Here is a 23,096-nt window from a genome sequence, read left to right as displayed (position 1 = left end):
ATGACTTTTCCTGCATAAATTAGTTCAGCTTTCCGGTGCTCCCGTGGGCTGGAAAAGGTGGATACAGTCCTAGGAGACTCTTTCCTAGGACTGTATCCACCTTTTCCAGCCCACAGGAGCACCTACTTTGTTTTCATAACCTGCTCCCACTAGATGGTCCCTCGTGCTCAGTCTAATTGGTGTCTCCTCTGTGCATGTAAGCAAAGGCATTGTGGGAAAGTTTGTTGCATGGAAACAGTTGGGTCTCAGCTCATAGGGGGACATTTATCATTAGGTGTCTATTGTAGACAGATCTACCCCTTTCCACTGCTTCTCTAATTTACACCCTTGCGCAAAATTTACTAAAAAACAAAAAAAAAAAGCACTTGTCCCTTGATAAATTGTGCGCACCAGTAGAAACACCCCTCTCACTCTACCGTGCACACAATCTCCACCAATTTTTACGTGTCCTCCTAGGTGGTGTATATTTGCGCAATAAAATCGGACTTGCACAAAGTTTGTGTGTGTAAACATAAAAGATGCAGTTAATAAATTGATGTACACTGCATAATCAGCTCTACTGTACACCGTGACCAGAATTCCATGTGTTATGCTCTATCAAAAAACGCAACGCGAAAAAAATAATAAAGAATGCAAAGTAGACAATGAAAAGGTGTGTATACAATGCTAAATGTCCCCCATAGAGTAGACCAAATGATCAGATCGGAATCTGTAGGCGCTATATAAATAAATAGATACCTGGGGGGGGGGGGAGGGGAAGTGTACAGGGATGTAAGTTACTTTACATCCCACATGTCCAGCTACATCGCCCTCGGCGACTCACAGGCCCCTGGTGAGGCTGCTCGGAGCGGTGGATTGCCACTGAGAGCAGGCCAGGGGGTGGGGAGAAGGGTGCCGGGTTTGTTTTCGGCAGCAGCAGGAGGTGCAATATGAGTCGGGTCACTGGCGGATCCACAGCGTAAAATACGCTGCGGATCCGTTACCTGTGACCCTACCCTTAGGGGGAGATTTGTCAAAACCTGTGTAGAGGAAGAAGGGTGCAGTTGCCCATAGCAACCAATCAGAAGGCATTTTTAAGAATGAAAGAAGCGATCTGATTGGTTGCTATGGGCAACTGCACCACTCTTCCTCTACACAGGTTTTGAAAAATCTCCCCTTTAGTCTTGTCACGCCCCATACAGTTGATCTGCAGAGCTCCCAGAGGGAATGAAAGGTGGGACCCAGTATTGTTTCGCTTTTTATGTATTATTTATACTATTTGTTATACTTCATGCAAGTGAAGTCCCCCTTACATATTAGAGTATGTTGTATCATCTGAACTAATGATCACTATTTTTAACAAACTTTGCATGAAACAATAGTGCAAGTAAATGTAAGACATTTTTAGAAGAGGAAAAATTCCTGACTGACCGATCAGGTTACAGCTGTCCATAGACGGTAGGATGAAGGGAGGGGGAAATGGATGACTTGACGCCCTGCCACCTCATGACTTTACTCCCTGCCCCCTCAATGCAAGTCTATGGGAGGGGGCGTGACGGCTGTCACGCCCCCTCCCATAGACTTGCATTGAGGGGGCAGGACGTGAAGTCATGAGGGGTTGGGGCTATCACATCAAGAGCTTTTGGCTCCAGCGTTCGAAACAGTTTGTTCCAAACGCTGAGCAGCAAAGGAAATTGTAATATATACAATAGTGGTAAATAAGAACGTAAAGGTCATAAAAGCCTCAGAAGTTGTATATGTGTTTATTGGCCTTTAAATTCCTATGTCTTAAGTGAAAACAAGACTATTCACCCTTCTCAGCAAGCAATAAAAAGTTAAATTCTGCCATTGTAAAAGTCTAAAACTAGTCCTTCACACCAAGAAAAGCTATTACTGTATAAAGTGCACCCCTATAAATGTGAAAGTAGTATGTAAATCCTTTATTGTATTACAATCATTTACAAAGTACATATACAAAGCCCATTAAAAACATTTAAAATTGCTCATCAAGAGCAAAACACAACATGGGAGAGGGGCCATGAACCCCCTCCCCACAAACCCCGTCCTCTAGTAAACAAATATGATGCTGTACACTCCAAAGCAATAACAAATATCACCTTATATCCTCAATTGAGTGGGCTATGATGTAAAAAGATGACTAAAATAATGTCAACACACACATACACCATATGAATAAATAACAAGATTCCCATAGATCTCCCATAGCACACCCATACATAAGAAGCAAAAAAACTGAGAATAGCAAACCACAAATGGAGGAACAGCAGGATGGATGATACATAGGACGGGGTCACAAGGGAACCCAACGCGTTCCGTCACTAAATGTGACTTCTTCAGGGGTTTTTAAAACTAGTCATTAACAATGCAAAATTTCTTAATATTAGAGAAAGATTTGCAAGTCATTTCAAGGGGTACTTATAGTGATATACAAAAGAACGTGGAACAAAGTTTACAAAGCCTCTCATTTTAGTCTAATCCATTTGTAGGACCAGTGTTGGGCTATGTTATTGCTCAAAAAGTGCATTGTATGGGTGCATTCACACCACGTTTTGTACATACAGTTGCCGGATCCAGCAGGGGGGAGGGGCAAACCAGGCGCTCCCGTACCCCAGTCGGATCAGCCCGTGACTCCGTGTACTTTAATGATCCGACCGGAGTCAAACAGTGACTCTTGTTGGCACAGTTTTGACCCGTATGCGGTTTTGGACCGGACCTAAAACCGTAGTATACTACGGCTTTAGGTCCGGTCAGGAAACCGCATACGGGTCAAAACTGAGCCGACCGGAGTCACCATTTGACTCTGGTCGGATCATTAAAGTAAATGGAGTCACGGGCTGATCCGGCTGGGGTAAGGGAGCGCCCGGTTTGCCCCTCCCCCTGCGGGATCCGGCACCCGTATGTACGAAACGTGGTGTGAATGCACCCATATGTGAGAGATATGTTGGCATACCAAGAGAAAGGTATGCATTACGTATGTAGTCTTACTAGTGACCACATTTGGTTCATTTCCAAACACTATTTTGTGGGACTCAAAAGCACAGAAGGCTGCAGATTAACCGTCTACCATTCTGACAGTATTCTGACATATACTCCAGTATACTACAGTATTTTTTTTAGTGTGAACATAGCCTTAGTGTCAGAGTAGACAACTGCTAAAGTGCAATCAAAAGGTATCTGTAACCTAAGTTAGGCTTTACATATTCAGTTGGAAGCTTTTTATTATGTATATTTTTATGCACTTCAGATAGCTGCTGAAAGTGTTTGAGAGAGAGCTTTTTCCCCCAACTTCTATATATTTACATGCTCTCTAAGTGTGCTTGTGTTTTTAAATGGGGAGTAAGCTGTGACACCTCACATCTTATTTAAAGGAGCAGACCTATTAAGGCCCCCTATATACATGAGATCAGTGATGGCAAACCTATGGCACTCGTGCCACAGGTGGCACGCCGAGCCACCTCCGTGGGCACGCGGCCATAGTTCGCCATCAGCCCATTCGGGACATCCCTGTGTCCCGAAAGATCTTTTCGGGACACAAGGATGCCCCGGTTACCTTTCTGTTGCCCCGCGTTAACTTAAAAAATGCAGGGGCCACCTAATGTGTGGGGGAACTATACTGCCAACCTAATGTGGGGGGGAACTATACTGCCAACCTAATGTGGGGGGGGAACTGTGCTGCCAATCTAATGTGTGGGAACTATAAACTATAAACTATAAAAAAAAAAGTGTGGATCGTTGTTGTGATCTTCTTTTAAAACAAAAGATGTTACTTAGTTATGGCAACTTTGAGTTATTTATCTAAAGTTAAACCACAGTATTCTGGTTTAATTGCTGTGCTGGCACTTTGAGGGGAAAAAAAGTTGGTGTGCATTACGGTTGGGGCACTCGGGCTCAAAAAGGTTTGCCATCACTGCATTAGATGGTGAGACATGAAAGGGGTACTCCACTAAATGTTCCGAACGCTGTTGTTGTGCTGCGTGGGTCGGCTATGCCCCTTGTGATGTCACGGTCACGCCCCCCCTTAATGCAAGTCAATGGGAGGGGGAGTGACATCATGGCCATGCCCCCTCAATACAAGTCTATGGGAGGGGGCATGACGGCAGTCATGCCCCCTCCCATTGACTTGCATTGAGGGGGCGGGGCCATGACTTGACTTGAATGGGTTCTGTCTGGATTTCCACTGGTGTCCATTGTTTTGCAGCTTTTGAGTGGAGAAAAAAAATTGATCTGCTGTTTGTACAGATTCAGCGAACAGAGCTCCATCACTTATGGGGACAAGGCCTAAGGTGAAAATGAATTCTGCTGCATCTTTACCTAGTTGTCTTTGTCATAGGGGCATGTATGTACTCATTTACTCTAAATGTGCATTAGCGTTATGGACTGTTGGCTGTCTCCTCTTGCAGCTGCTCTTTTAAGAAGTGCCTCCTAACTGTATTTAGGAATTTATTATTTCTTTATTTTTAAAGGGGTTATCAGGAATAGAAAAACAGAGCTAATTTCTTTAAAAAAAATGCTCCTAATCTGTCTCCGAGTTGGGTGTGGTTCTGCAGCTCAGTTCCATTGAAGTGAATGGAGCCAAGTTGTAATACCACACACAACCTGGGGACAGACGTGGAGCTGTTTTTGAAAGAAATTAGCTCTGTTTTTCTATTCATGGATAACCCCTTTTAACTAGAGTATTCAGTATGACACTAAAATGAATTCACTGTGATGTGACTATATTGTGTGGTATAGTAGAAACAGACTCACTCTAGATTTATGCGAAAAAGAAGAGAGTTGGCTTGAATATCTATGACACATCGATTATTATATCGTGAAACCTTCTGCATACTAAAGACAACTCCTACATTTATTAATTCTACCATAAACTTGAAGGTGTATTGCAAAATTCCAGCAACTGCTGCGTTGCAATGTTCTTTGTCCCAAGATATCAGATTTCAGGTGAGTACAGAATTTGGGTCAAGCGTTAAACTTTTTTTTACCACCCTGTTTAGTTGTCAGTTAGTTTAGTTAGTCTAGAGATATTTTACTAATAGACACTATTTTTTGGGGAAAATAAAACTTAGCAAAAACTCTAATTTTTTTTCCCATAGGATTATACTGATCTCAATGGGAAAATGACTGTCTTGTGCACATGCTTTAATTTTTTGGTAATTGTTACAGCTATAACATATTATATTATATTACATTACATTCATTTTCTATAACAAGTTTCAGGGCCTTTTTTTTTTTTCATTTGATTACATAACAAAATTTACCCTATTGGAAACAGCTGTTTCCTTGGGCTATAGCTATAACTTGCAGAAGGCTTTGCCAAAATTGTCAACAGTAGTATCGCGCAGACGTGCGACGTCTCCTGGATGGCAATGCACTCCAGTGGAATTCTTCCCAAAAATAATTTCATTTTCATTGTTTGGGGGGGACGTACGTTCAGCCATGCGGAATTCCCCAGTCTAAACATAGCAGCAGAATCCCATGAAGAACAATGGGACTCTGTTGCTAGCAGATTTTCACAGCGGAGTTCCACTGACGGAATGTCCCCAGTGTGGACAAGCCCTTACTGTATATGGCCTTAGTGAAGTTCTGGAAAGGTATATAAATAAATTAGGTACAAGATGAGGATGACTTTTCTTTTCAGACATGTGCCCAGGGTTCTTCTGTAAGGCTACTTTCACACTAGCCGTCGGGGCCACAGGGGAGAATAGCGGGAGAAAAAATGCAGCTTGTGACGACTTTTTCTCCTGCTGAAAAACAGAGGTGCCCGACAGACCTAATTGACTATGATGGGGTCCATTGGGACCTGCTGTTGCCCATTGCGCCCCGTCAAAATGGAGAGAGTTTGATGGCTGTTCTTGATAGGGGCACAACGGCAGTGGGAAAGTAGCCTAAGCTTGTTGGCTGAACCTGCCATATTTCGGGAATCACATTTTTTTTTTTTTTTTTTTTTAGGTTTTGAGAGTTTAAGTGGTAAAATACAAGCAACCATTTGTGCTATTTGACTAAAATACTTTTTTTTTCTTTAGCCTCTGCTGACTAAAGATTTACTGTACACATCCCCCACCTTTTCGGTGCCAGCACTTGTTTGGTAATACATTTGACCTCTGTAGAAAGACAATGAGCTTGTGTGCACTCAGCTTTTCTTTTTTTTTTTTTTTTTTTTTATTGGGATAAAATTCCCGGACATACGTTTCTTGGGTACCCTTGAAGTGCTAATGCGAGCTGATATTTAGAGTCGGTTAGCCTGGCAGCTGCATATAATTTGCCTGCCCCTATTACCATAATCCTTTTTTATGTTCTTAAATCTTTCTAAAACTTTAATAGCTCAATTTAACTTACTTTTTTAGAAGTGACCTCTCCCGTCTGTCGGATAATTGTCTAGCACTTAAAGTGACGTCTGAATTTATGGTTTTATTTCAAAATATTGCGACTCTTCTTTCATATTGTGCATGCTTGCTGATCTAAATGTATTGGGTGAGAACTGGGTGGTCACAACTAAATATTACCCATAATTTGTTGCAAGAGAGAAGATGTATAGGATGACTACAAGAAGCATTTTGTAGGAGACATTTCTAGGTTATTGATCTTTGTGTTTGCAGCCAGCTTTATATTAAAAGTAGAAATACTGAATTTATCAAGACCAACGTTTCTTACACTGTCTGTATAAAAAGTCCATGTGCCAAATTTATTAAAGGGAAACGGTCCGCTCTAGATTGGGATCAGAGCTAAGGTGTCAAGGAGACTGAGCTTCAAAATACACACCTCCTCCCGAAGCAGAAAATAATCCTCATCCCTTGACATCAATGGGGCTTTGATTCCAAGCAGGATTTACACATGAAAAATCTGCTTAGAATAGTCTTCAAATTACTTAAAGGAGAAGTATCATGACCAAAAACTTATCTCCTATCTAGAGGGTAGGGGATAGGTTTTAGATTTGGGGGGGGGGGGGGGGGGTCCGACCACTGGGACCCCACCGTTCTCCTGTATGGGACCCTGTCACTCCCCGGGAATGGAGCATGTCGACCCCCCAGATATATGGAAGGGGGTGTGTCAGCTGCCACTTTGTGTGGAGATCGACACACAGACGTGCCAAAAAGTTAAACAGATTTGTAAATTACTTCTATTTAAAAATCTTAATTATAGTTAGTACGGTCGAAAAAAGACATATGTCCATCAAGTTCAACCAGGGAATTAAGGGGTAGGGGTGTGGCGCGATATTGGGGAAGGGATGGGATTTTATATTTCTTCATACGCATTAATGTTATTTTGTTCCAGGAATGTATCTAATCCTGTTTTAAAGCTGCTAATTTTTCCTGCTGTGACCAGTTCCTGAGGTAGACTGTTCCATAAGTTCACAGTTCTCATGGTAAAGAAGGCGTGTCGCCCCTTGAGGCTAAACTTTTTCTTCTCCAAACGGAGGGAGTGCCCCCTCGTCCTTTGGGGGGGTTTAACCTGGAACAGTTTTTCTCCATATTTTTTGTATGGGCCATTAATATACTTATATACGTTTATCATATCCCCCCTTAAACGTCTCTTCTCAAGACTAAACAATTGTAACTCCTTTAATCGCTCCTCATACCTAAGATGTTCCATGCCCCATATTAGTTTAGTTGCGCGTCTCTGCACCCTTTCCAGCTCCACATTGTCCCTTTTATGGACAGGCGCCCAAAACTGAACAGCATATTCCAGGTGAGGCCGTACCAATGCTTTATAAAGGGGGAGTATTATGTCCCTGTCCCTTGAGTCCATGCCTCTTTTGATACATGACAATATCCTGCCGGCTTTGGAAGCAGCAGCCTGACATTGCATGCTATTCTGTAGTCTGTGATCTACAAGTACACCCAGATCCTTCTCTACCAGTGACTCTGCCAGTTTAATCCCCCCTAAGACATACGACGCATGCAGGTTATTAGTACCCAGATGCATAACTTTACATTTATCCACATTGAACCTCATTTGCCAAGTGGATGCCCAGACACTTAGTCTATCCAAGTCATCTTGTAAGTTATACACATCCTCTATAGACTGTACTGTGCTACAAAGCTTGGTGTCATCTGCAAAGATAGAAACAGAGCTGTTAATACCATCCTCTATATCATTGATAAATAAATTAAACAACAGCGGGACCAGTACAGAACCTTGGGGTACACCACTAATAACCGGGGACCAATCAGAGTACGAATCATTGACCACCACTCTCTGGGTACGATCCATGAGCCAGTGTTCAATCCAGTTACAAACTAAAATTTCCAAACCCAAAGACCTTAACTTACCTGTCAGACGTCTATGAGGGACAGTATCAAACGCTTTAGCAAAATCCAGAAACACTATATCCACAGCCATTCCTCTGTCAAGGCTTCTACTCACCTCTTCATAAAAGCAAATTAGATTGGTTTGACAACTTCTATCCTTAGTAAACCCATGCTGGCTATCACTTATAATACAATTATCCCCTATGTATTCCTGTATGTAATCCCTTATAAGTCCTTCAAACAATTTACCCACAATGCACATACCCACAATTCATTCAGTACTTATTAGCTGCTGAATACTACAGTGTAAATTCTTTTCCGTTTGAAACACAGAGCTCTCTGCTGTCATCATGAGCACAATGCTCTCTGCTGACATCTCTGTCCATTTTAGGAACTGTCCAGAGTAAAATGAAATCCCCATAGCAAACATATGCTGTTCTGGACAGTTCCTAAAATGGACAGAGATGTCAGCAGAGAGCACTGTGCTTGTAATGTCAGCAGAGAGCTCGGTGTTTCAAAAAGAAAATAATTTCCTCTGTAGTATTCAGCAGCTAATAAGTACAGGAAGGATTAAGATTTTTTAATAGAAGTAATTTACAAATCTGTTTAACTTTCTGGCACAAGTTGATATAAAAAAAAAAAAAAAAAAGGTTTTTACCGGAGTACCCCTTTAACCCCTTAAGGACTCAGGGTTTTTCCGTTTTTGCACTTTCGTTTTTTCCTCATTACCTTTTAAAAATCATAACCCTTTCAATTTTCCACCTAAAAATCCATATTATGGCTTATTTTTTGCGTCGCCAATTCTACTTTGCAGTAACATTAGTCATTTTACCCAAAAATGCACGGCGAAACGGAAAAAAAAAATCATTGTGCGACAAAATTGAAAAAAAACGCCATTTTGTAACTTTTGGGGGCTTCCGTTTCTACGCAGTGCATATTTTGTCGCATTTCTGGAAAAAATCATAACTACATGCAGGAAAATTTATACGTTTAAAGATGTCATCTTCTGACCCCTATAACTTTTTTATTTTTCCACGTACGGGGCGGTATGAGGACTCATTTTTTGCGCCGTGATCTGAAGTTTTTATCGGTAGGATTTTTGTTTTGATCGGACTTTTTGATCACTTTTTATTCATTTTTTTAATGGTATAAAAAGTGACCAAAATACTCTTTTTTTTTTTTTTTTTGACTTTGGAATTTTTTTGCGCGTACGCCATTGACCATGCGGTTTAATTAATTATATATTTTTATAGTTCGGACATTTACGCACGTGGCGATACCACATATGTTTATTATTATTTTTTTTTTACACTGTTTTATTTTTTTTTATGGGAAAAGGGGGGTGATTCAAACTTTTATTAGGGAATGGGTTAAATGACCTTTATTAACACTTTTTTTTTTACTTTTTTTTTTGCAGTGTTATAGGTCCCACAGGTCCCACACTGATCTCCTATGCTGATCACTGGAGTTTATTAACACGCCTGTGATCAGCATTATCTGTGCTTGACTGCTCCTGCCTGGATCTCAGGCACGGAGCAATCATTCGCCGATCGGACACCGAGGAGGCAGGTAAGGGCCCTCCCGGTGTCCGATCAGCTGTTCGGGACGCCGCGATTTCTCCGCGGCGGTCCCGAACAGCCCGACTGAGCAGCCGGGTCACTTTCAGTTTCACTTTAGAAGCGGCGGTCAGCTTTGACCGCCGCTTCTAAAGGGTTAATACCGCACATCGCCGCGATCGGCGATGTGTGGTATTAGCCGCGGGTCCCGGCCGTTGATGAGCACCGGGACCGACGCGATATGATGCAGGATCGTGGCGCGATCCCGCTTCATATCGCGGGAGCCGGCGCAGGACGTAAATATACGTCCTGCGTCGTTAAGGGGTTAAAGCTTTACCACCAAATGTATCTGTGATACAGAAAATACATAACATTAAAGGGGTACTCCACTGGAAAACATTTTCTTTTAAATCAACTGGTGCCAGAAAGGTAAACAGATTTGTAAATTACTTCTATTAAAAAATCCCAATCCTTTCAGTACTTATCAGCTGCTATATACTAACAGAGGAAGTTCTTTTCTTTTTGAATTTTCTTTCTGTCTGACAACCTGCTCTCTGCTAACACCTCTGTCCATTTTAGAAATTGTCCAGCGTAGGGCTGCAGCTAACGATTATTTTAATAATCGATTAGTTGTCGATAATTTTATCGATTAATTGGAGAAAAAAAACGTCAAAATGCCAAAATAAGGGGTCCAGCGGATTCTACTTGAAGAATTATGAAGTATTCTAGCATGTCATGTGACCAACTTTAAGTTTACGCCGGTTGCTGTCATTATTAATGATCCTGTACAGAAACCAGTGTAAATTTGATACTGCTGCATGGGTAACTGTCTGAACTATTAAAATAAAATGTTAATGATTTCCTAACAAATTTTAATAGTTCAGACAATTATCCATGCAGCAGTACCAGATATGTAAAATAATAATTTTTTATTTTTATTTTTTTACGATTTTTGTATAGCAATTGGAAAACGTGGAGCTAATTTTTATTGGGGGGGGGGGTTTATTTACATTTAATTTGTTTTTACTTTACACTTTTTCTATAGCACTCCTATACACATGGGGGTATTTGCAGACTGCAGAGCATTCCACCCCTGTGTCTGTAGTACAGACACAAGGGTGCAATGCTCTGCACATACCCCCATGGGTAAAACAGTGTGTATGTAGTACCTATACACTGCTATACACATGGGGAAGGGGTGCAGAGCATTGCATCCTAGTGTCTACTTCAGACATGGATCGGGGTGCAATGCTCTGCAGTCTGCAGACACTAGGATGCAATGCTCTGCACCCCCCATGTGTATAGCAGTGTATATGTACTACATACAGTGTTTTACCCATGGGGGTATGTGCAGAGCATTCCACCCATGTGTGGAATGCTCTGCACAAACCCCCACAGGTAAAGCGGTGTGCACTGCTTACCGATATAGACATAGGGGTATATGCAGAGCGTTGCACCCTTGTGTCTGTAGTACAGACACAAGGGTGCAATGCTCTGCACTTACCCCCATGTGTATAGTAGTGTAAGTGTGTACTACATGCAGAGCATTGCACCCCTGTGTCTGTAGACACTAGGATGCAATGCTCTGCACATACTACCATGTGTATAGCAGTGTGCATGTAGTACACACTTACACTACTATACAGGTTGTCATTTGAATCCAGTTATCGAATCTTATTGATAATGGGGATTAATCATTGCAGCCCTAGTCCGGAGTAGGAGCAAATCCCCATAGCAAACCTCTCTTGCTCTGGACAATTCCTAAAACGGACAGAGATGTCAGCAGAGAGCATGTTGTCAGATAGAAAGCAAATTCAAAAAGAAAAGAACTTCCTATATAGTAGGACTGCACGATATATCGCAAAAGCAATCGAATCGCAATTCCCCCCCCCCCCCCCCGATATATAGTGATACGCCCCCGTCCCCCTGCTCGGAAAACTTGCGATTATCTGTCTGCTCGGGCCGGCTCACGTGTGCTGCTGCAAGCGGGGGCCGGCCAAGGCAGGTAAAAACAAATGTAAATACTAAAAGTCAGTGTTTCCCAACCAGGGTGCCTCCAGTTGTTGCAAAACTACAACTCCCAGCATGCCTGGACAGACATTCGGCTGTCTGGGCATGCTGGGAGTTGTAGTTTCACAACAGCTGGAGGCACCATGGTAGATAAACACTGTGCTAAATAAGAGGCACAGTGAGAAAAATAAAAAAAAACTTCTTCTCACCTACTCCCGATCGCTGCAGATGCAGTTTCCCTCTGTCCGGTCCAGTGTCAACTCTCTTCACCATCCAACTAGTAGGACCTTTCCCTCTTCAGCCAATCACTGGCCACACCTGTGTCATGTGTCAAGCCAGTGATTGGCTGATGGGGAAAGGTCTTTTTCAGCTGCAAACACACTAGGTTTCCCGGACCCGTGGGGAGATTTGAAATCCATCCGGGAAACCCAGTGTATTTGCTGCAGTACAAAATGTGATGGGGGGAGGATGATATGTGACATGGGGTGGGGGGGAAAGTGACATTGGCGGTGGTGAATGTGACGAGAGGAATGTGATATGGGGGGGGGGGGGAGAAATGTGTCAAGGGGGAGATGTGAAATGGGCCGTGGGCATAAAATGGGTGGATAGTTGTAAAATGGAGGAGATTGGACATGAAATGGCGGAATTTCACAATTATGTCTCATCGCATATCGAAATCACAAAAAGCCTTTAATCCCGGTAGAGGCACATACAGGCGTCAGGAGGGGGAGAAGAGACGGGACAACGTCCGTTTCACAGTTCACGCCGCTTCCACAGGTCCACAGAAAATGTCACCCAGGTGAGTTAAAAGGAGCATCCCGACGTGTTTCCAGCTACAGGAGAGCTCCTAATCATGGGCCATGATTAAGAGCTCTCCTGTAGCTCGAAATGCGTCGGCGTGCTGCTTTGAACTCACCTGGGTGACTTTTTTTTGTTCACCTATAATTTTAACATGAGTTAGTAAAAGCTAAGTTTTATTTCTATTTTTGTGATCCCTCTCTCCTTGTGGTCTCTACATACGGAAAGCGGCACGCACAGTCCGAGCTCCAGTTGCTCCTACACAGCCTAAGTCCTTGCACTACGTCTCCTTAGTGGGTGGTAAGCTGAGCACATTTTTCTTTTTCCTTATACTGCATATATAGTTTATAGTTCAATCAATTTCCCAAGCGCATATTCCGGTGTCGTACTGCTTTGCCTAAAACTGCCAGCACAGAACTTAACCCCTACAGGACCCATGACGTAACGGTACGTCCCGACACCCTGGGTCTTAAGGAACAGGGACGTACATTTACGTCATGGACAGTTTTAGTCCCCGCCGGGCGGGGATCGGAGCGGGATGCCTGCTGAAATCATTCAGCAGGCATCCCGTGCAAATGCCCAGGAGGGTAATCAGACCCCCTATGTCGGCGATCGCGGCAAATCGCAAGTTAATTCACACTTGCGATTTGCGCGATTCCGGGTCATTACGGGTCTATAGTGACCCGGAATGTAAGGGAGATCGCGGGTGTCTAAGACACCCAAGATCCCCCTAAAGCGATAGGAGTGAGGTGGCACGGGTGCCACCCCTCCTATCCCTGCTATTGGTGGTCTAGACGCGACCACCAATAGCAGATCGGGGGCGGGGGGGTTTACTTTCGTTTTCCCCGTCCTGCCATCCTACAATAGGCGGGGCAGGACGGGGAAACGACGGGGAGCGGCGCCGAAGATCCACTTACCGATCCGGGCGGGCGACGGAGGCTGCAGGCGACGGAGATCGGCGGGCGGCGATGACGTGCGGCTGGATCCGACGGAAGCCGGTGAGTTGCCTAGCAACATCTGGAGGGTACAGTTTGAGACCATTATACAGTGGTCTCTAACTGTAGCCCTCCATATGTTGCAAAACTACAACTTCCAGCATGCCCAGACAGCTGGAGGGCTACAGTTTGAGACCACTGTATAGTGGTCCCTAAACTGTAGCCCTCCAGATCTTGCAAAACTACAACTCCTAGCATGCTCAAATAACTGTTTGCTGTCAGGGCATGCTGGGAATTGTAGTTTTGCAACAGCTGGAGGACCACAGTTTGGAGATCACTTTGCAGTGTTCTCTAAAACTGTAGCCCTCCAGATGCAAAACTGCAAATCCCAGCATGTCCAAACAGCAATCAGCTGTCTCGGCATGCTGGGAGTTGTAGTTGCGTACCTCCAGCTATTGCATAACTACATCTCCCAGCATGCCCTTCGGTGATCAGTACATGCTGGGAGTTGTAGTTTTGCAACAGCTGGAGGCACACTGGTTAGAAAATACTGACTTAGGTAACAGAACCTAACAGAAGGTTTTCCAACCAGTGTGCCTCCAGCTGTTGCGAAAGTACAACTCCCAGCATGCACGGTCTGTCAGTACATGCTGGGAGTTGTAGTTTTGAAACAGCTGGAGGTTTGCCCCCCCCATGTGAACGTACAGGGTACATTCACACGGGCAGGCTTACAGTAAGTTTCCTGCTTCAAGTTTGGGCTGCGGCAAATTTTTCGCCGCAGCTCAAACTTCTAGCGAGAAACTCACCGTAACCCGCCAGTGTGAATGTACCCTAAAAACACTACACTACACTACACTAACACATAATAAAGAATAAAACACTCCATATTTTTACACTGTCCCCCCAATAAAAATGAAAAACGTATTGTATGGCAGTGTTTCCAAAACGGAGCCTCCAGCTGTTGCAAAACAACAACTCCCAGCATTTCCGGACAGCCACTGACAGTCCAGGCATGCTGGGAATTTAGCAACAGCTGGAGGCACCCTGTTTGGGAATCACTGGCATAGAATACCCCTATGTCCACCCCTGTGCAATCCCTAATTTAGTCCTCAAATGCGCATGGCGCTCTCTCACTTCGGAGCCCTGTCGTATTTCAAGGAAACAGTTTAGGGCCACATATGGGGTATCTCCGTACTCGGGAGAAATTGCACTACTAATTTTGGGGGGCTTTTTCTCCTTTTACCCCTTATGAAAAGGAAAAGTTGGGGCTACACCAGCTTGTTAGTGTAAAAAAAATTAAAAAATTTACACTAACATGCCGGTGTTGCCCTTTACTTTTTATTTTCACAAGCGTTAAAAGGAAAAAAAGACCCCCAAAATTTGTAACACAATTTCTCCTGAGTACAGAAATACCCCATATGTGGGCGTAAAGTGCTCTGTGGGCGCACAACAAGGCTCAGGAGTGAGAGCGCACCATGTACATTTGAGGTCTAAATTTGTGATTTGCACAGGGGTGGCTGATTTTACAGCGGTTCTGACATAACACCCCCCCCCCCCCCAAAAAAATACCCACATGTGACCCCATTTTGGAAACTACACCCCTCACGGAATGTAATAAGGGGTACAGTGAGCATTTACGCCCCACAGGTGTCTGACAGATTTTTGGAACAGTGGTCCGTGAAAATGAAAAATTTTATTTTTCATTTGCACAGCCCACTGTTCCAAAGATCTGTCAAACGCCAGTGGGGTGTAAATACTCACTGCACCCCTTATTAAATTCTGTGAGGGGTGTAGTTTCCAAAATAGGGTCACATGTGGGGGGAGTCCACTGTTCTGGCACCACGGGGGGCTTTGTAAACGCACATGGCCCCTGACTTCCATTCCAAACTATTTTTTTCCCAAAAGCTCAATGGCGCTCCTTCTCTTCTGAGCATTGTAGTGCGCCAGCAGAGCACTTGACGTCTACACATGGGGTATTTCCATACTCAGAAGAGATGGGGTTGCAAATTTTAGGGGGTCGTTTCTGCTATTAACCCTTGCAAAAATGTGAAATTTGGGGGGAAACACACATTTTAGTGAAATTTTTTTTTTTTTTTTTTTTTTTACATATGCAAAAGTCGTGAACCCCCTGTGGGGCATTAAGGCTCGCTTTATTCCTTGTTACGTTTCTCAAGGGGTCTAGTTTCCAAAATGGTATGCCATGTGTATTTTTTTTTTTTTTTTTTTTTTTGCTGTTCTGGCACCATAGGGGCTTCCTAAATGCGACATGCCCCCCGAGCAAAATTTGCTCTCAAAAAGCCAAATATGACTCCTTCTCTTCTGAGCATTGTAGTTCACCCGTAGTGCACTTCAGGTCAACTTATGGGGTACCTCTATACTCAGAAGAGATGGGGTTACAAATTTTGGGGGGTCTTTTCTGCTATTAACCCTTGCAAAAATGTGAAATTTGGGGGGAAACACACATTTTAGTGAAAAAATTATAATTTTTTTTACATATGCAAAAGTCGTGAAACACCTGTGGGGTATTAAGGCTCACTTAATTCCTTGTTACGTTCCTCAAGGGGTCTAGTTTCCAAAATGGTATGGCATGTGGTTTTTTTTTTTTTGCTGTTCTGGCACTATAGGGGCTTCCTAAAGGCAACATGCCCCCCAAAAACCATTTCAGAAAAACGTACTCTCCAAAATCCCCTTGTCGCTCCTTCGCTTCTGAGCCCTCTACTGCGCCCGCCGAACACTTTACATAGACATATGAGGTATGTGCTTACTCGAGAGAAATTGGGCTACAAAGATAAGTATACATTTTCTCCTTTTACCCCTTGTAAAAATTCAAAAATTGGGTCTACAAGAACATGCGAGTGTAAAAAATGAAGATTGTGAATTTTCTCCTTCACTTTGCTGCTATTCCTGTGAAACACCTAAAGGGTTAAAACGCTGACTGAATGTCATTTTGAATACTTTGGGGGGTGCAGTTTTTATAATGGGGTCATTTGTGGGGTATTTCTAATATGAAGACCCTTCAAATCCACTTCAAACCTGAACTGGTCCCTGAAAAATAGTGAGTTTGAAAATTTTGTGAAAAATTGGAAAATTGCTGCTGAACTTTGAAGCCCTCTGGTGTCTTCCAAAAGTAAAAACACGTCAATTTTATGATGCAAACATAAAGTAGACATATTGTATATGTGAATCAAAATTTTTTTTATTTGGAATATCCATTTTCCTTACAAGCAGAGAGCTTCAAAGTTAGAAAAATGCCAATTTTTCAAATTTTTCATCATATTTTGGGATTTTTCACCAAGAAAGGATGCAAGTTACCATAACATTTAACCGCTATGTTAAAGTAGAATATGTCACGAAAAAACTATCTCGGAATCAGAATGATAACTAAAAGCATTCCAGAGTTATTAATGTTTAAAGTGACAGTGGTCAGATGTGCAAAAAACGCTCTGGTCCTGAGGTGTAAAATGGCCTGGTCCTTAAGGGGTTAAGTAGTTAGGCTTGTTCAATGTTTTGCAGTCAGTCTGGCATTGAGATGGGCATAGGAAAGGGCTCAGACACTATTCCGGCAGTGTCCTTTCAAAGATTAGATTGTTATAATGTTAATTAAAAAAAAAAAAAACTATATAAACCTCTCTGATGTTTTCTAATAGTTCTTGCGGCCAGGGGTTGCCTTGCCTAGACATTCCCTTCATGGCTGTCTTTGAATGTGTTTTGTCTGGTTCAGCGTTTTCTTTATGGCAAAATAAGATCACTGCTAGTGCTCCAAAAACCACAAATATTTTGGCCCTAAATCGAATGGGATAATGGATGAATGTCATAACCACACTCCTCCCCTAGCCCTAATAGCTTGGAAAGATTCTCTACTTTGATAAACTTCTTTTACTACTAGGAAACTAGTCATGTATAACCCAACAAAAAATTGACAGCCGGAAACAATTTTACTTTAATCCTTGAACCAGGAAAAACTAACGATTTAAGGTGTGCCATAGTATGTCACTAACAGGCAAAGATAAGTCATTGCTGCCTTCAAGGTTTGTGACTCCTGCAAACATAACTGTTTAAGCCTTTGACCCAAGGTGTTTACTTTTCTTCATTGCCCAATATCTTCTGATTCTCATGACTCAATGATGATCACTGAACACTAAAGGTTTCTACAATTTCGTCATTTATAATTTACAGGGGAAATGTGATTATAGGCAGTACCCAGGAATACGTCAGTACATCGTTCCAAAGCTAACCTATTAACCTGTGTAAAACAATACTGGTCAGAATTCTTGTCTTTTTACTATACACAAGAAGGATACATCTCCAAAAATATTTTTTTCCCCTAGTATGTGATGGCAAGGGTAATTGAAGGGAGACCTTTTTCACCAGCCGTCCTTTTCTAGATGTTTCCTTCACTTTAAGATGACTACAAGCAAAGCTAAAAAGTGTTTAGTCCAACAGATTCCTCCATGACGGACCATGAGAGGACCAGTACAAGCTATCATTTTGTCTCTTGCTATATGACCCATTTTGACCAACAGGACTTATACAAAATAAGACAAAAATCGTGGGCTCCATTGTAGTTATTAGTGAATTATTCTGACTAATGAACATATGGACGATACCTGCCTCCAGCATTTCCTGGTGCCCTTGGCCAAGAGTGGAAAAGAACTTATGGACCCAGAGTTTTTTTTGAAACCGGACATGGATTTAGTTTCTACCCACTTCTCCAAAAGCATTTTCAACTTTTTATCTCGTTTTTTTTATCTACAGGAAATTAGATAAAAAGTAAAAACAACAAAAAAAAACTATTGAATAGTCAAGTCACATTGTTATATATTATTATGAGTTTTTGCTGACTTTAGTCTATTTTTGTTCCATTTCCTGCTACCTTGTCAGGAGATGATACGAATGTGTCCCCGTTAAGACCATTTAATGCCGAGTTGTGTTACTTAGGTCAGTAAGCTATCACAAGTAGAGCTTTCTGCCATCTGTGCTGTTTTCTTGTGTGTTTACTAATCCTTTTAAAGCAGTGTTTCAATTTCGTAAGCACATGGCATATAACTAGGAAAGGCCATTACTTTATGATCTTTGGGGGTCTGACCTCCGGGACCCTCACTGATCCTGAGAATTAATGGGCTGCAATCCAGCCACATGCTGTGCACTTCTATTCAAATGAATGCAGCCAGCTGCAGTTCCCTACACAGCCAGTTGGGTGGGGGGCACCCTGTTCAGTAAAGCGAGCTACATTGCTGAATCAGTGCTGCAGTCTATACTTTCTAATGGAGGTCCCAAGAGTCAAACACTTAAATGTATGGCATTTCCTTGCAATGGTCCATCACTTCATTAGATGGGGATACATCTTTAATAGGGGATTTCAAGACTTTAAAATAGATAGTGAATCTGTACAGAGTGATCTGATGTGATGTCAGTGTTCATTATTCCTGCCCTATGACATAAATGTGCATTATGCTTGCATTCATTGTGATCACTGTTGTCCTTAGGCATTAAATCACTTGGCCGTGTTCTATGACCTCACTGTTCACGTAATTTCTGTGTTGTGACATCACTATGTGGAATAACTTTTTTTTTTTGTTATCGGGTCCTATAGAAACAGTGGGGCAGATTAACTAACCTCACAGTCTAAGAATTTGCCAGATTTATGACAACTTTGGTGCTTCTATAGACCTTTTTGGGGGCATTTATCATAGTAGGTGTAAGTGAAGCATTTTTCTACACCTTTTTTTGTGTGCTGGAAATGTGTAGGAGCGCCAAATTTATTACATGGTCGCAGAGCATTTGATACATTTCGTGCAGGTCATATTTTCTGAAATTTCTCTCTTCACATCCACCAAAAAGCTAAGCTAAGTCTGGGCTGGTGTAGTTTTAGAGACTTTTCAGTGGCTTTACGCCTTTTTTTGCACCTTTTCGCAAAAGGCGCAGTTCCTAAAACCCTTCCATATCATGTGTATTGCCAAAATCAGTGGATTGCAACTCAAAATCAGCAGAAATGTGTAAACCAAAAGGAGCAAAAAGGTGCAAATTAACCCTGCTTGTGCCTTTTTTGTGTCTTTTCTAGACACAAAAAAACAGTCTAAAGACAATGATAAATGTCAGTTGTTGTCCAGCTTTACACCCCTGGCCAATAACTTCTGGCTCTCGTGACTCAGAGCTTGGTTTTACATGTAACTATAGGAACACTAAATTTAGATTTTTTTTTTTTTTGGGACATCACTTCCATTTACAGAAAAACTGCTACAAACTCTGTGTTTGGGTACGAGAGATACCAACCCCATCACATAAAACAGCTCATCCCTTTCAGCCAATTTCTATGTATTTGTAGAATTAATAACTGTCGTTTTAAAACACAAGCTGAGGATTTGAGTATGAGATAACAGTGAGGCCATCCTAAGAAATGAATTTCACAAGCTAAGGATAGAGCGAGTAAATGTTCTCAATGTGAATTGGTAACAGAAAACACATGAAACAGAAAAAAAGGTAGAACAATTTAATTTCAGTCCCACGGGAAGTAAAATCCGTTCAGCTATTTACAAACATTGCCATTCATTTTGTTTAGCAGATTTCGAAATCTACGTGACATGTTAGTAAAAGGACGGTTTAATGCTCAAGAGACCAGCGCGAGCTGGCTAGGCAAATATGTGCCAAAGGGTTGCCACAAGTGCGGCCAGTGTAAACTTTGCCGCTTTTTCTCTTTTGTTGCAAAAATATGCAATTAGGGGCAGTTTCCTGGCATTTCAGAGATGTAATAACATGTAAAACCTGATATGTAGTACATGCCATAGTGTGCATATGTAAGGCATTCTACATTGATAAGACTACATCCTCTGTACAAAAGATTCCATGTGCACTTATACTCTGCTTTATACTCTTATACTCTGTCCGCATAGTCACCGCGACAACATGTAAAAGATCAACATGATGGCAATCCAGATTGTTCACTATTTGTAGTTCTCCAATGCGTACAGGTCCCTAGCATGGGTGGAGATTAAGGTAAATCACTATTACTTCAAGAGTACTTGTCATATTTAATTAAAAAAAAATTTTTTTTTTTAAAGTTACTCAGTACTCAGACTTTTTATATATTTTTTTGTGTGTTTGGCACCTATGTCTCTCTCACAAATACCTTTTATCTGTTGTTTACTTGATTTTCATTCTGTGCTCTGGAGGAGGCGTATCCTTCCTGTACATGACACAGTATGTTGTGCTAGGTCTCTTCATCCAATCACTGCACGCTGCTCTGTAACCCCGTCCTCTGTTTTCATACAGCAGTCTGATAAACAGGACAGGAGTGAGCAAGGATGAGTGCTAGTCCTGCCCTCATTTCCTGGACTTTGTCCCTGTCTGTGCTTTAGCTGGGACAAAGATGATGATGCGTCCGGACAGGATTATGTTCTGGATGCTACTGGCTGTCATGATTTCGATAAAAAGGAGATAACATTTTCTTATGAAGTATATTCGAAAGGATAATGTTTTGCCAAGATTTACAACATATAAAAAAGTTTTTGAAAGTGTCTGTTCATTTAAAGAACCCCAGCTTATACTTTGAACACAGGCACTTCATATTGTTGCTATGTTCATGCTTTATACCGCATTAAAATAACAAATCTGTACAGACTGGAAGCAGACAAAAAAAAAGTCAAAACACACACAACCTCAGTGGTCACATCCTGTACATGTAAGCAGAGACCGCTGAGGTCAGTGACGCAGTGTCATATGAACATGTATATGATGTCACTTCTGCAGAAATGATGGAGGACACAATTTGTTCATTTGTATATATATTTTTTTTTAATATTTATAGAACTCCAGGATAGCAAAACTTATTTCCTATTCTAAGGATAGGGGATAAGTGTCGGACTTGTCCCCTTCACATGAATGGGGAAGATGTCTGAGCGTGCTCTAAAACCTTTAGAGGTCATCCCACAGGGAAGAGGAGACTGAGCGCCTATTGTGTGCATCTGTTATCTATGTATTGGATTTCACTGTAAAGCTGTACAGATCATTTTCCTTATCTTTAGAGACACCAGAAGGTCTCTGCTCACTTAAAGGAGTACCCCAGAATAGGAAAATTGTACTCCATAATGCCAGCAGTAAAAAAAAAATAGAGGGTACATACCTTCCTTCCCTCCACCGGTGCCTCCGGTAACCCACTCCGGTCTCCGCCGCGATCCTCTTCCTGGTTACCGGTGGTCGGTGAGTCATACTGCGCACAGCCAATTACCGGCCGCAGCTAAGTCCTGACTCGGCCGGCGATAGGCTGAGCGGCAGTGTGATGTTTTCGGCCCCGGAGCAGGTAAATCTGTGTTGTCTAGGTAATGTGCATGTGAATGAATAAATGAAGTCAATGTGTGTGTGTTTCGAATACAGGGGGACTACAATCATATGCCTCCAGTTGTTGGAAAACTACAACTCCCAGCATGCCTACACAGCCAAATGATGTGTGGGCATGCTGAGAGTTGTAGTTTTGCAACAGTAGGTGGAACATAGCTATAAATCTGAGTTTTACCAATCATATGCCTCGAGCTGTTGCAAAACTACAACTCAAAGGATGTGTGGGCATGCTGGGATCTGTAGTTTTGCAACAAGTGTGTGTGTATAGCATAAAACCAGAAAGGAAAGGGTTACAGATGCTCACTCCCGAGACCACTGACTGAGGAGAGTGAGGGAGGGGGAGTGGTTATCACCTGAGGAGGAGAGGGACCCGCCCCCTGCTTCTGTTCGACAACATTAAGTTAATTCAGAAATAAAGCTAATTCTGAGAGAAATATAGGTCATAGACACATAAAAATTACATGTCCACGATCAGGATGAGATACTGAGGAACATATAACAGTTTAGTTTTTTTGGGGTGATCTGACAGGGTACGCTTTAAATATACTCTAAAAGGTACATGAATAACTTGTCCTAAAACACAATTGTGCACATCTCAATGTCCAAATGATCCAAAATAAGGCAAGCCAAAAACTGTGCTACATTGTATCTGAAGATACCATAGATCAAGATACATCTAAGAAGATACCGACCATTACGGCACATCACGAATACAGCAACCCCAAAAATACAATTTTGTGGCTTGCACAGCTCCAGTTAGCCTAACATAGGTATTTCCCATGTATAAATGTTGCGTGCAGCAGATCTTGGACTATGTCCATTACAAGTACACTTTAGCTGTTTTAAAATAATCCATCCTCTGATTTCTTTTTATACTAACTTCCGTGTAGGTGAACAATGACAACATTGTCTCTGTGTCATGTCAGATTCCCAGAACAACCTTGGCTTGGGTATGCAGAGCATCTAAAAGTTAGATCTCTCCAGGAATATGATGACAACACGAAGTCAGTGGGACATCTACCAGATTCCTAAATACTGCTTGCCTATTGACGGCGACACGAAGATACAGTTGTCTGAAACTTACTGCAGTGTTACTTAAAGGGGTACTCCTGTTTTAGTAAAATGTATCCCCAAGTGTCTGATCTCCGGGGGCTGACCGCTCTGTCCTTCGTGATCACCTGCACATTGCCCCCGGCTCTCTGCATGACAGATGCTGT

The sequence above is a fragment of the Hyla sarda genome, chromosome 2, assembly GCF_029499605.1.
Source record: "Hyla sarda isolate aHylSar1 chromosome 2, aHylSar1.hap1, whole genome shotgun sequence".
Lineage (NCBI taxonomy): Eukaryota > Metazoa > Chordata > Amphibia > Anura > Hylidae > Hyla > Hyla sarda.
The sequence above is the reverse complement of the archived record's forward strand: the minus strand, read 5'-3'. Positions refer to the sequence as shown.